This window comes from Apium graveolens, chromosome 10 (assembly GCF_009905375.1).
Source record: "Apium graveolens cultivar Ventura chromosome 10, ASM990537v1, whole genome shotgun sequence".
Taxonomy (NCBI): Eukaryota; Viridiplantae; Streptophyta; class Magnoliopsida; order Apiales; family Apiaceae; genus Apium; species Apium graveolens.
The window spans coordinates 34,018,777-34,032,610 of record NC_133656.1 but is presented as its reverse complement, the minus strand read 5'-3'; the positions used below and the strand labels follow the sequence as shown (position 1 = coordinate 34,032,610).

Below are 13,834 nucleotides of genomic sequence, written 5' to 3'. Positions count from 1 at the left end.
TACGTATCGAGCATTACAATAGACACCCTAATGTAACACTTCGGTGATCTAGTGTAACAAAGACAAAAACGTTACAATAAGAAAGTAATGTAACACTAAAATGCCCAAATGTAACGCAAAATGAGTGATACATTAGCTTGATCAAGATTGCATAAGTGGACCCCACACCATAGGGTCATATAGCCTAATATAACAGTCTGTTTTACCTATTGTAACACCGGTTTTTTATAATTAAACAACACTAGCATATGTAAATATAACATTTAATTTTAAATATTTTAAAATATATGATCTGTTTAAAAATACCATTCTCATTATAGTCTCCAAACCATAGTACTAGGTAATAGAATCAAGTCCAAACCATACTACTATGTAATATCCAAACTACCCAAACATCAACTGCTACAACCCACTATATATTACAACTATGACAAAAGTGCTAGATTACAACCAAAGTACATAGAAAACCATAAATTTTGAAAATATACAATAATAGGATATCTAAGAAGTTCGCCGTCTTGAGTGATGCATGTGTCATTGTCGCCTTGATCACTTGATTTGGATAAAGAACTGTGTTTTTTAAACATACCTACAAGATGATGGAAAATGAGTAAAATAAATATATTCATAAGCTAACATTACAGATCTGCAACTAGCAATGTAATTTAGAAAAAGTAAAACACTTGAAGTCATGAATTTTTTTACAAAGATCATTACAAGTAATCCTTGATAATAAAGTGCAACAGAAAATCTTGTATACCTGATCAGAAATAGTACCGTACTCGATCAACAACCTGTGGATGATAGAGTGATCTACTATCCCCTTCTCCAGAATTGGCTGTACCACAGAAGTAATGTTTATTGATAGCCTTGCAGTACCACAGAAGTCATGTTTATTAATAGCTATTTAATCAATAATGATATATTAGTCCCTTATAACATTAGTCATTAACTAATTACCTAAACTAGAATAACAACGGATTATGTATTACATTATTTACATGTAATTTTCCAGTCAACCAAGCATAACTTAACAGCCAGAGAAGCAGATGTAGCAAAAACACTACATTCTTAATATAAGTTGAGAGTAATATCATTAGTATAATATGTTATGTAAAGGGGGCAGAAAAAATGATATCGAACTTTGTTTACCTGCGCATAGAGCTTCCAAGGCTTTTGGTTAGTGACAGCTGAAACATCTTTAGCACATTGAATATCTGAATTGTCAAACACAACAATGGGACACCTCATATCCCAGCCACCGCAATCACAACTTCCATATAATTATTTGGAGCACGTGGTAATGCATGTAGTTGCAATGTTTTTTTTATATATATATATATATATCAAAAGAGGGGTTATTTTTCAGGAAATATTGTAATTACAAGATCAATCTTCACTAAACAAATTTTCTCAGGAAACCATTGTTTTATTTAATATGCTCTTACAGAACTCCTTTCCCTTGTCACCCGTCACTATTACTCAGCATTCATTATTTTCAATATGTCTGATATGTGAAGACTTTACAGTATGTATTGCTAAATAAAGCACAGGAGGACACTCTTTTATTGGCTGTTGAGAAATATAACAAAGCATGTGACAGATGATTTGTTTCAACCCAAAATCTTACAAGTGAATGTTTACAATCTCTTTCCAATAGTGAACAATAGGCGTGTTTTATGAGTAGCTACAAACAAACAGTAGTACAACACATCAAAGTCAATAGGCCATCAAAGTGAATGGAAGTAATTAGTAAGTGTTAGACTACCCAAATGCCACTAATTAAAATTGAATACTACTCTTTAGCTAAGATTATATAATAAATTCACTGAGCATTTAAATTAAATCCTAAAAATGAGTAACTTTGATTCGTAAACTATAATTTTAATTTTTTTTTTAATAAATTAATATGATACCCTTTTCTATGATTTATTACACCATGCCATAAATAAGAATCCCCAACAATATATAAACTAGCAGGGAACCAAATTATAATGCTACAGTGACATGTTACCAATATAGACCTAGCAGAGAACATAAAATACATCCTAAGTTACCCTCTGATCTCCAATTCCAAACCTTCCAGTGCTCAGCAGGTGTATGTACTCTTTTTGTTACCTGGCCAAGCAAATTCATGAAAAATTATCAAATCCAGCTAAATAAGACACGTACGATTCAGAAAGAAGACATGTACAACATGAATTATTAATACTTCATTTACTAGAACTCCTGTAGATACAGAAAGAAGACACGTAAGATATAAATTAATTTGACCATTTGAGCAAAAGGAGAGGAAAATTGGATTCTACTCATTACTTACCCTTGAAATTTAAAGGGAGGAACCATATGCTAGTGATACTAAACTTATACAATTATCAGTCGTAAAACTTGACTGTGACTAACAAAGAGTGAATCTCATCAAGTCGTGAAAGTTATAAAACATTTTCTTCCATATTCCAAGGGTAATGTAAAAATAGAACATATGTCAAGAATGGCATCACATATTTAAATCTAGCCCTATTGTGAGGTTCCTTTCTTTCTTATCAACCTAGGAACAGGGTCAAATCATTATATATTTTTCACATATTAGGCCCATGGCTTCATAGCTCGTGTCTACGGATGTTCTTGACCTTGAATGGTTCCTCAATTATGAGAAAAGACCTTTAGGTGCATAATTTTTAAGTAGCAAAGTCCTCTGCTCTCATATTCAATGTAGGATACATTGTAACAATGGACATATTGCTTAAAAATAGACAATAAAGTCCAAACGGGGGCAGATTAGAGGGAACATCCAGAACAAGAAAGGGAAAAAAGGACTAGGCTAATCAACATATCTGATGATTAAATATAATTTTCCAAAAGATTTCATTTACCCCTGTAAAATTACAAATAAAATTTTTTAAGTAGACGAAAATATAATTTTCCAAAAGATATCTCTGCCATTCAAACTTTAGAAATAAACATAAACATACATACCAAGTGGTTTTATGATTTTCTTCTTCATACTGACTTCTTCAGCATTGTCCAGGACCAAATTCATGTACTCATCAAACCCCTGAAATTCCCAAATTCTGCATACCATAAACAAAAGTCCAAACTTATACAGACCCATATTATCTATTATATCTACAAAGGGGAGACAAAAACCTCGGCCGACAATAGAAGTAACAAATGAAGCAAGCAAACCCAACAAGAAACATATCAATACTAACACAAGAGCTTCCACAAAAATATGCAATAGATAAAGAAAACATAAGGCTATGAGGTTTACCGGTAGTCTGGACTCGTATATTACTCAAGGCTGGGATGGATGAGGAATGTTGTATCCATAAAACGTCACTCTTGGACTACCAAACAATGGGCTTAATAGTTGAAAACCCAATCGACTATGAGAAAAAACCCTAACGCCCAATTTTACAGCCCTAATCGACTGAAATATTACAGTAAAATGTATGTTAATTAGAGAAAATGTGTATATATGTTTAAATCTGAGCAAATAAGTAAATATTTACCACTAAATCTGAGCAAAAGAACAAAAGCCCCAATTTGAAGGTCTCCAACCCTGCATATATATATATACAAAAATTAGTAACAACATTTAAATTAAAGCCATAAACATGTGTGTATATTTACTGAATCTTCAGTTTCTTCTTCGATTCATCCTTCTAAGTAAAATAGAAGAGTCCAGAGAGAATCTCACAGTGAGAGGGAGAGAGAGTTTGTTGTTCGTAGGAGATGAGAGTTTTGCCTGACTGTTTTTTGTTAAAGTCCAATAATTCATTTTGGGGAAAAATGAGGCCCAATAATTCACCGCGTAAGATGTGTATTATTTTTTAATTTTTTAATTTAATTTTTAATAATAATTATTTAATTTTTATTTGTTAAATAAAAAACAAACAAATTTATTTATATATTTATTTACAATTTATATTTATAAATTTTATTATATTATATATTACATTTTTCATTCACTAATAAACCAGAATATAATTTTAATACTAATTTATGATAATATATTCACTTTAATATTTTAAAATTTAAAAAAGTATCTAATGTAACACTAGATGTTGGTGTTACATGTCGTGCAACACCGACATTTCTCTGCAACACTAGCTTTATAGCTGTTGTAACACTCATTGAGAGGTGTTACAATAGAACAAAAATTTCTTAGCTAATGTAACACTGCTTGTAACACTTGCATTACAGTAGCCCACTTATGGCGTAGTGTGATCATCTTTCAGATTGTGGTGATCTTTACACTTTTTGTATTTCAAGAGCTTGCTCTGATAGCAATTGTTAATCCCAAACAATGCAACAAGAATTACAGAAGGGAAGTTGAATGTAATTTCGGCTACTTTTTCTGATTTTAAAAATATTCTTACTTAATATATAACCGTGTTTGATTTTGCAAGAAATGCGGAATGAGAATAAAATAGAAATCAAAACACAAAGTTTTAAAACTTTTTGATGGATTTAAACTTATCCACTAGATATATATATAAAGTTGAGAACTCTGTGATGCTTGAATAGCACACAGCTTCTTAAAAGAGAACTTACAGAATTTACAAAGAGATTCTTAACAGATACAGCCTATTCCATCTCTCTGAAAATAATGCTTACACTATTTTTTTTGTTCTACTTGCTACACTTGGTTTATATATCACCAACTTACAAGATAGTAAGACAAGACAATAAGACAAACTTAATCTAGTCTAACTTCATGCTGCTACGTTACTCTATCCAGCATCTTTGAATATCTTCATAATTGCATGGAAATGGTAATGCTTCTTTGTTCTCTAAATCCTGCAATTAGGTTGCCACATTCCATTTGGAAACACCCGACGCATGTGACTGTGTTGTCATTGTCAACTGCTATTTTGAATATCATCATCTGTCGGGACAATGTTGGTCATCCGTCGGGAGCCTTGTTGATTATCTGTTGGGAGTCTTTGTAGATCATCCGTCGGGAGTCTTTCTGTCACTTGATTCTATTTCACTTATGCAGAATTACAAGACATCTTATATTTACAATTAGCCAACATATTCTGCATATCAATCTAGTAGTCAACAGGACTTGAATAATCCTACAGAATCTACTCAACTAAAACACTGTTGTTTACAGAAATGTGCTACAATACTTATTTTTACATAAGCTACACTCTCGATGGATGTTAAGATGTCATCTGTCGGGACTATAAAGTTCATCCGTCGGGACTATATTAGAACATCCGTCGAGAGTTACAAAAACACTAAGTTAAATCTACGAAGGTGTTTTGTTCAACTTATCATCAAGTTCACAACATATTCCTAACAATACAAAATAAATGAGACTCTTTTCCATGTAGATTGGAAGATAATGATGTAATTTGAATTTAGATCACGACAATGTTCACTTTGATCCAATAATCTTACAAACACTTTTTGCAGAATAACATTGTTACTAATTTATAGTAACATTGATCATACAATAACATACTAACATTCTTTTAATAATCTACTGAAATATGAATCATATATTGTGACTATAATCATCCATTAATATGCGAATTCTACTAATTTCTTCAATCAACTGATCAGCCTGACAATTCAAATTAGCAATATTTTCCTTCCACCCATCGCCAAACTTTTGAAAGCCATTCATCATTTCTGTAACATTTAGTTTCAAGGTTGTCTCATGACCACGTAAAGAGGTGGACGTATCGCCTAGGAATCTGAGTGGATTTCCCATATAAGATGGTGGAATTTGGTCACTACTTCGGGATGATTCTCCACATTTTTTTCCTTGATCCATTCTGCAAAATATCTTCTATGTTGTTGTAAAGGAGAGAGATAAAATTATTAAGCACACGTCCATAAATTGGTAAGATATGAAAAGAAATAGACATGTAAAGAATACTTTAACTGTTCCTGGAGGCCAACCGAACGAGCAAACAAATCAGATTGCCTACTTTCCATGGATTCATACAACTCTGAGAAGAAAACATTTGCATCTTCCAAATCAGTGTTGAAATCTGCGCAAGTGACAGCCAATTGGGTCAACTCTTCCATTGCCACATTTTAAATCCCTGGCCATCATTTCCTCTCTACACTGCATGAAGTCATTTTTGATGCTATATAAGAGAAGGTGTAAGAGAGGGTGTTTATGTTAATGTGATTGTATGTGTGAGGTCATGTACCTTTCCCTTATAAAAGCACCAAATATCGATAACTGCCTGTTCTATAATGTGCAGTTAAATAACTGCAAGTTATTTAACTAAAATTTTGGTAACTACAAGTCTCTATATCTCTCATCATAAGCACTGATCTGGGTGTGAGTCTTTGACAACCAATATTCTCTCCCCAATTCATTATCAAAATACTCCCAAATGTACAAATTTATGACCAAATGTAAACAGGTTTAAATATGAAACATAAAAGGACTTTTATAACGAAACGTATTTAGGGAATTCCCTTGAATGCTATCACTCAAAGTACCATGACACAAACGCATAAACCATTCGTATCTTATTGGTATCATACAGAGAAAATATTAAGTTCTTATGATTTTACATCGAAACTATCATCAATCTCAATTACTTCTTCAGAACATGAAGGAAACATGAAATCTTCAAAGCGGTATGTTCCACAACAATGACGAAGGTGATTCATGCATGTCGTATCATAAACATAAATCTGAAAGTCTGAATTACTGCAATATTTAAAAAACATAATATAACCCTCTCGTACAACATACTTCCGTAAAAACTGATTCATCCCATAAATCTTCTTCTCTGCAAAACAGAATTTAAATTCTGCACCCATCCCACCACCGAGAAAAATCTTTAAATTATTGGAAAGTTTTGTACCATGATGATAGTAAAACACATGTGGTACTTCCTGCGTAGTAAGGTTATCAAATACTGCAAGACCTCATTTTAGTGCTTCGTCAGTATGGTAGAGAGCAATGGTATCACCAATTTTAATTTGTGTATCTCGAATGAACCAATTCCACTCATTAGTAAAAAGAACTGCGCCGGGAACCCATTTTACATGTATAGGCCATTCTTAATCCTCAAAACAAAATGTAATGACTAGAGACTTTTCACATAACCTAAATTTGTCGCAAATATTTGAATTGATAACCTAGAAGGTACAAAACTATTAGAGACAGCATATTAAAAAAATGACAATGTTTTAAAATAACTTTTGAAGTATGGAGGTCTATTTGTTACCTCTGTGAATGATTGTGCCCAACAAATGTTTGCCTTCAATAAGTATGTGCTGAACAGTGCAGAAATTAGTTGTAACATTATAACAAAAAGTGGTACTCAGTCTTTCTAGCTCGGTATCAGTCCAGGTCAAGTCAGAATCCCATGCCACTTATGTAAATTTTATTTCCACCGCATACGGTGTTAGATATATTTAAGATGTCATGTCTAATGTGTTTCATGTTTAGTTTTCAGATCTTAACAAACAGGAAATATCAGTATTTACTGGAATCGGTACTTACTGGAAGTTGGAACTTAAGGATATCAGAACTTAGGTTATCAGAAGATATATATCAAAAATTAAGTACGGGAGGACTTACAGTTAAGGAAGGAAGCTGATTTACTAGAAAGAAGATCAAGACTAATACAAAAGAAGATATGCATGGAAAGAGTTAGAGGACTGAAAGAATTGTATAAGATATCTGATTGATATATTTTAGGAGACAGAATTATATTACATATCAATTAGAAGTTATCTTGTAACTGTGTACTATATAAACACAGACATAGGTTTACACTATATGTGTTATCATTATCGAGAAGATCATACATTGTAACATAGCAGCTCTCGTGATATTTGTTCATCACTGAGAGAGAATAGTTCCATTGTAACAGAGTTTATTATATTGAATTTATCTGTTTACTGTTACTTGTGTTTAAAATCGATTTGATTGTATTCTACACTGTATTCAACCCCCTTCTATAGTGTTGTGTGACCTAACAATTGGTATCAGAGCTTATCTATAAACACACATACAGTAAAGATCCAAACAATCATGACTGAAGAAGCAAAAAATCCAACCAAGCCCACCAAAACTGAAGAAACTAAAAACACTCAAATCCACAGTCTATAAGAGACTATTAAGGTTCCCATGCTGAGACCTTCTGAGTACTCCATATGGAAAGTAAAGATGGCTATGTTTCTGGAAACCACATATCCATAATACCTTGAACGAATTAATGAAGGATCACATAAGCCAACCAAGCTCTCTGTTGTAGTTGCAGATCAGCCAACAAAGACCATACCAAAGGAGAAAAGTGAGTATACAGCTGAAGATATCTCATCCATTTCCAAGGATGAAAAGGTAAGGCATTTGCTGCATAATGCCATTGACAATGTCATGTCAAACAGGTTATTTCATTGCAAGACTGAAAAGGAGATATGGGATACTTTGGAGACAAGATGCCAGGGAACTGATGCAATCAAGAAGAACTGGAGGACTATACTCACTCAAGAGTATGAGCACTTTGACTCAAAAGGTGATGAGTCATTAACTGACTTATATGACAGGTTTGTCAAACTCTTGAATGATCTGTCACTGGTGGATCAGGAATATGATCTTGAAGATTTAAATCTAAAATTCCTTTTAGCTCTTCCTGAAAGTTGGGATTTGAAGTCTACTACTATAAGAGACAACTATGCACTTGATGAAACTACTCTTGATGAAATTTATGCTATGCTCAAGACTTATGAACTTGAGATGGATTAAAGGAGCAAGAGGCATGGGAGAAAGTCAAGGACAATTGCTCTTAAGGCTGAGGAGGAATTCCCCAAAGTGGCTGTCTCAAAGAAAGGCAAAGGAAAGGCTCACATCATAAAGTCTGATTCAGAATCATCAAGTTCTGATGATGATGATTCAGAAACTAAAAGTTTACCTGAAATAGTTGCTGATGAAGAGATGATGAAATTGTGTGCTCTTATGGTGAAGGGTATCACAAAGATAGCCTACAGGAAATTCAGAAGGGGAAAGAAGTTTTCCAAAAAAGGTGGAAGTACTGATAAGAAAGGGTTCAGAAAGTATGAAGGCAAAAGTGCAAAGTCTGACAGAGGAGACAACTCAAATGTCAAATGCTACAATTATGGTGAAAGAGGCCACATATCTTCTGAATGCAAGAAAGGAAAGAGTGACAAAGGAAAGGCACTGGTCACAAAGAAGAAAAGCTGGACAGACTCTTCAGATTCTGAAGATGAGGTGAATTATGCTTTAATGGCAAATGCTGATGGTAGCCCTAAAACTGCTGAATTGAAGGTACCTCAAACAACTTATGCCTTTCATACTGATGATATTACTGAGTTGAGATTATATCTTAAAACCATGTTTATTAGCTACAGAGATCAAACTTTAACATGTGAAAGATTAACTTCTGAAAATATTGCTTTTAAGAAAATGAATGATTATTTAGAAAAAGAGTTAGTTATGTTCCATCAAACTCAGAAAGAAAGAGATGATGCTTTTTATGTTAGAGATGAAGTTCTAAAATTGAATCAATCTCTAAAAACTGAGTTAGAAAAGGAAAAAGAGATTGTCAGGACTTGGAATAACTCTGGTAAAACAACTCAGAATTTATTAAGTAGTGGAAACTAGAAAGAGGGCTTAGGTTATGGAGATGATAAAAGTGAAAAAGTAACTGAACAAATTGAGCCAATTGTTGTTAAATAAACTGCTAAGCCAAAGGTAAATCATGTTAAGTTTGTAGCTAAAACTGTAAAGTCTGATTCTGAAAAGATGAAAGAGTCTGTGACAGAAGTTAAGGAGAAGTCAAATTCTGAAAAATTAGAACAGGATAAACCAGCTGAAGTCAACATAGGCTTAATGACAAAAAAGCAGCTTAAGCATAAACTGAAAGAAATAAGGAATGTTAACAAGGTAAAGGAAGCTAAGAAAAATAGGAATGGAAAGGAATGTGTGAATAAAAGCAATAATTATATGCTTGTTCCTAATGCTCCTATAAAGAAATGTTATAATTGTGGAAACTCTAACCATCTTACTTCTTTTTGCAGGAAGAATAATAATATAAACTCTTTACCTCATAAGTCAGGAGTTAAGAGTCAGTCTGTTAGATTTAGGCCACAAAATCCTTGTTTTCATTGTGGTAGTTTATGGCATTCCATTTATACTTGTAAGGAATATCATAGTTTATACTATGATTATTATCAAATAAAACCTTCTTTAAAAAAAGTTGTTTTAATTCCTTCTAGTGTAAAGTCTGATGCAAAATCTGATATAAGTTCTGATAAACAGCATGTTAGCACAAACTCTGATATTAAATCCGCTGCAAATGCTAACAAACTTAAAAAGGCCAAAGGATCCAAGCAAGTCTGGGTCCTTAAAACTAACCATTAGTGGTCTTTGTGATTGCAGGGCAACAGGAAAAACATCCTAGAACTGGATAGTGGATGTTCAGGACATATGACTGGAAATAAAGCCCTGCTCTCAGACTTTGTGGAGAAAGCTGGCCCAGGAGTTTCTTATGGAGATGGCAACATGGGAAAAACTCTGGAATACGGCAATATTAATCTTGGAAATGTCATCATTGAAACAGTAGCTCTTGTCTCAGGACTTAAACACAATCTGCTGAGTGTGAGTCAAATCTATGACAGAGGTTATCATGTGGATTTCTTTGAAGAACACTGTGAAGTTGTAAGAAATTCTACAGGCAAAGTGGTTCTGAAAGGTTACAGGCATGGTAACATTTATGAAGCCAGGCTTTCAACAAGTTCTGATGGTTTTACAATATGTCTGTTGAGTATAACATCAATTGAAGAAAGCTGGAATTGGCACAAAAGACTCTCTCATTTAAACTTCAACAACATAAATGAGCTTGTAAAGAAAGATCTTGTGAGAGGACTGCCAAAATCAGTATTTGCTCCTGATGGCCTTTGTGATTCATGTCAAAAAGCAAAACAAAGAAAATCTTCTTTCAAGAGCAAAACTGAGTCATCAATTCTTGAGCCTTATCACCTACTGCATGTTGATCTATTTGTCCAGTCAATGTCATATCTATTGCAAAGAAGAAATATGTTATGGTTATAGTGGATGAGTTCACAAGGTAAACATGGGTGTACTTCTTGCACAAGAAGAATGAAACTGCATCTACTCTAACTGATCATGTCAGACAGCTGGATAAGTTGGTCAAAGATTCTGTTAAAATTATAAGAAGTGATAATGGAACTGAGCTCAAGAATTCAATCATGGAAGAGTTCTGCAAAGAGCGTGGAATCAAACATGAAATTTATGCACCTGGAACTCCACAGCAAAATGGAGTTGTAGAAAGAAAGAACATGACTCTCATTGAAGCTGCACGAACTATGCTTGTTGAAGCAAAGCTACCAACCTAATTTTGGGCTGAAGCTGTGTAGACTGCTTGTTTTACACAGAATGCAACACTCATAAACAAGCATGGAAAAATACCATATGAGATGGTAAAGAAAAAGAAGCCAAATTTGAAATACTTTCATGTATTTGGTTGCAAGTGTTTTGTTCTTAAGACTCATCCTGAACAGCTGTCAAAATTTGATCTAAAAGCTGATGAAGGAATCTTTGTTGGATATCCACTTTCCACAAAAGCCTTCAGAGTCTACAATTTAAGAACAAGGGTTGTCATGGAATCTATCAATGTATCTTTTGATGATAAGAAGATTAATGGACTTGAATATTTCAATGATCACGATCAGCTGAGATTTGAAAATGAAGACTTAAATTCTGATTCTGTAAATTTTGATGACTTAAACTCTGATCTTGTAAGAACTGATGTCATTGAATCTGTGGTAACAACTCCAAAGGAAAATGCACATGTCCAGGGGGAGCAAGCTGGAAATCCTACCACATCTCAAGACTCTCAAGAAGCATCAGAACCTGTCACTAGCTCTTCAAGTTCTGAATCATCTAGTTCTGATGAGCCAAATTCTGATAATTTTGGAAACTCTGATACCTCAAATCTTGAAGAATCCAAGTCAAATTCTGAAGTCTCAGAGAGCATAACTATAGGGGGAGCATCAGAAAATGCTGATGGAGATAGCATGAATCATGGGGGAGGATCCAGTTCTAGAAGTCAACTTAAATCTGCAAGGAAGTGGACCAAATCACATACACCTGACTTAATAATTGGAGATCCTGAAGCAGGTGTCAGAACTAGAACTGCAACATCAAATGAATGTCTCTATCATTCTTTTCTATCTCAGACTGAACCAAAGAAAGTGGAAGAAGCTCTTCAAGATGCTGATTGGGTGCAAGCAATGCAGGAAGAGTTAAATGAATTTGAAAGAAATAAAGTCTGGACCCTAGTGCCAAGACCAAAGAACAGATCAGTTGTTGGCACAAAATGGGTGTTCAGAAACAAAATTGACAGTGATGGCATAATAATAAGGAATAAAGCAAGGCTGGTTGCTAAAGGCTACTCACAACAAAAGGATATTGATTATGATGAAACATTTGCACCAGTTGCTAGATTAGAAGCCATAAGAATCTTTTTGGCTTATGCTTCTTAAAAAAAGTTTAAAGTATTTCAAATGAATGTGAAAAGTGATTTTCTTAATGGAGAATTAGAAGAAGAAGTCTATGTTGAACAACCTTCAGGCTTTGTAGAATCAAAATTTCCAAATCATGTCTACAGGCTTGACAAAGCACTATATGGCCTTAAGCAAGCTCCTAGAGCATGGTATGAGACTTTAGCTCAATTCCTTCTGGAAAGTGAATTTCACAGAGGTACAATTGATAAAACAATGTTCTACCTCAACCATAGAAAGGACTTACTTTTGGTACAAATATATGTTGATGATATCATATTTGGTTCTATAAATGCCAAACTCTGTGAGAGGTTTGCAAAGCTAATGCAGTCAAGATATCAAATAAGTATGATGGGAGAACTCAACTATTTTCAGGGACTTCAAATCAAGCAAAATGAAGAAGGTACTTTTATCTGTCAATCCAAGTACACCAGAAATTTACTGAAGAAATTTGGAATGCAAGATTGTTTAATTGCATCCACTCCCATGGCCACTGCAACCAAGTTAGATAAAGATATCGGTTCATAAGTAGATATTACTAACTACAGAGGTATGATTGGTTCTTTACTCTATTTAACTGCAAGTAGACCGGATATCATGTATGCTACCTGTCTTTGTGCAAGATTTCAGGCTGATCCAAGAGAACCTCACTTAATAGCTGTGAAAAGAATTTTCAAGTACCTTAAGGGTACAGCTGATCTGGGATTGTGGTACCTTAGAGAATCAGATTTTAAGCTAATAGGTTACTCAGATGCAGATTTTGCAGGATGCAAAATAGACAGGAAAAGCACTAGTGGAAGCTGCCAATTTCTTGGAGGTAGATTGGTTTCTTGGTTTAGCAAGAAATAAAAGTCAATTTCCATATCAACTGCAGAAGTAGAATATATTGCTGCAGGAAGCTGTTGTGCATAGATTCTTTGGATGAAGAATCAGTTACTGGATTATGGGTTAGAATTTTCTAAAATCCCTATTTACTGTGATAATCTAAGTGCTATTTCTATGACAGGTAATCCAGTACAACACTCAATGACAAAGCACATCAGCATTAGGTACCATTTCATAAGAGAACATGTGATGGAAGGTATAGTGGAATTGTATTTTGTTTCAACAGATCAACAACTAGCAGATATCTTCACAAAACCACTATGTGAAGCTACATTTACAAAACTGGTAAATGAACTTGAAATGGTTTCGAGTTCTTTCTCTAAATCTGCTTAGTTTTTGTTCTCATGCCTCAGACTTTATGATCAGTGTTTACAGATTGTTTTATTTTCATATAATCTGTGCTTTAATTAAAATT

General features: G+C 33.8%; 1 long non-coding RNA gene across 4 annotated transcripts; it reads right to left on the bottom strand.

The window, feature by feature from the left end:
* Window positions 1-249: 249 nt before the first annotated feature.
* On the bottom strand, window positions 250-3,793 carry LOC141690834 (uncharacterized). Of its 4 annotated transcripts, XR_012562768.1 has the most exons (8): window positions 3,701-3,793; window positions 3,513-3,562; window positions 3,272-3,430; window positions 2,977-3,071; window positions 2,058-2,118; window positions 1,153-1,217; window positions 761-838; window positions 250-589 (listed from the first exon to the last, which is right to left on the bottom strand). It is a non-coding gene; the product is annotated as an uncharacterized LOC141690834 (long non-coding RNA). The 4 variants fall into 4 exon arrangements; XR_012562770.1 differs by having other exon boundaries at window positions 761-869; window positions 1,153-2,118; XR_012562767.1 differs by having other exon boundaries at window positions 1,153-2,118.
* Window positions 3,794-13,834: the final 10,041 nt, after the last annotated feature.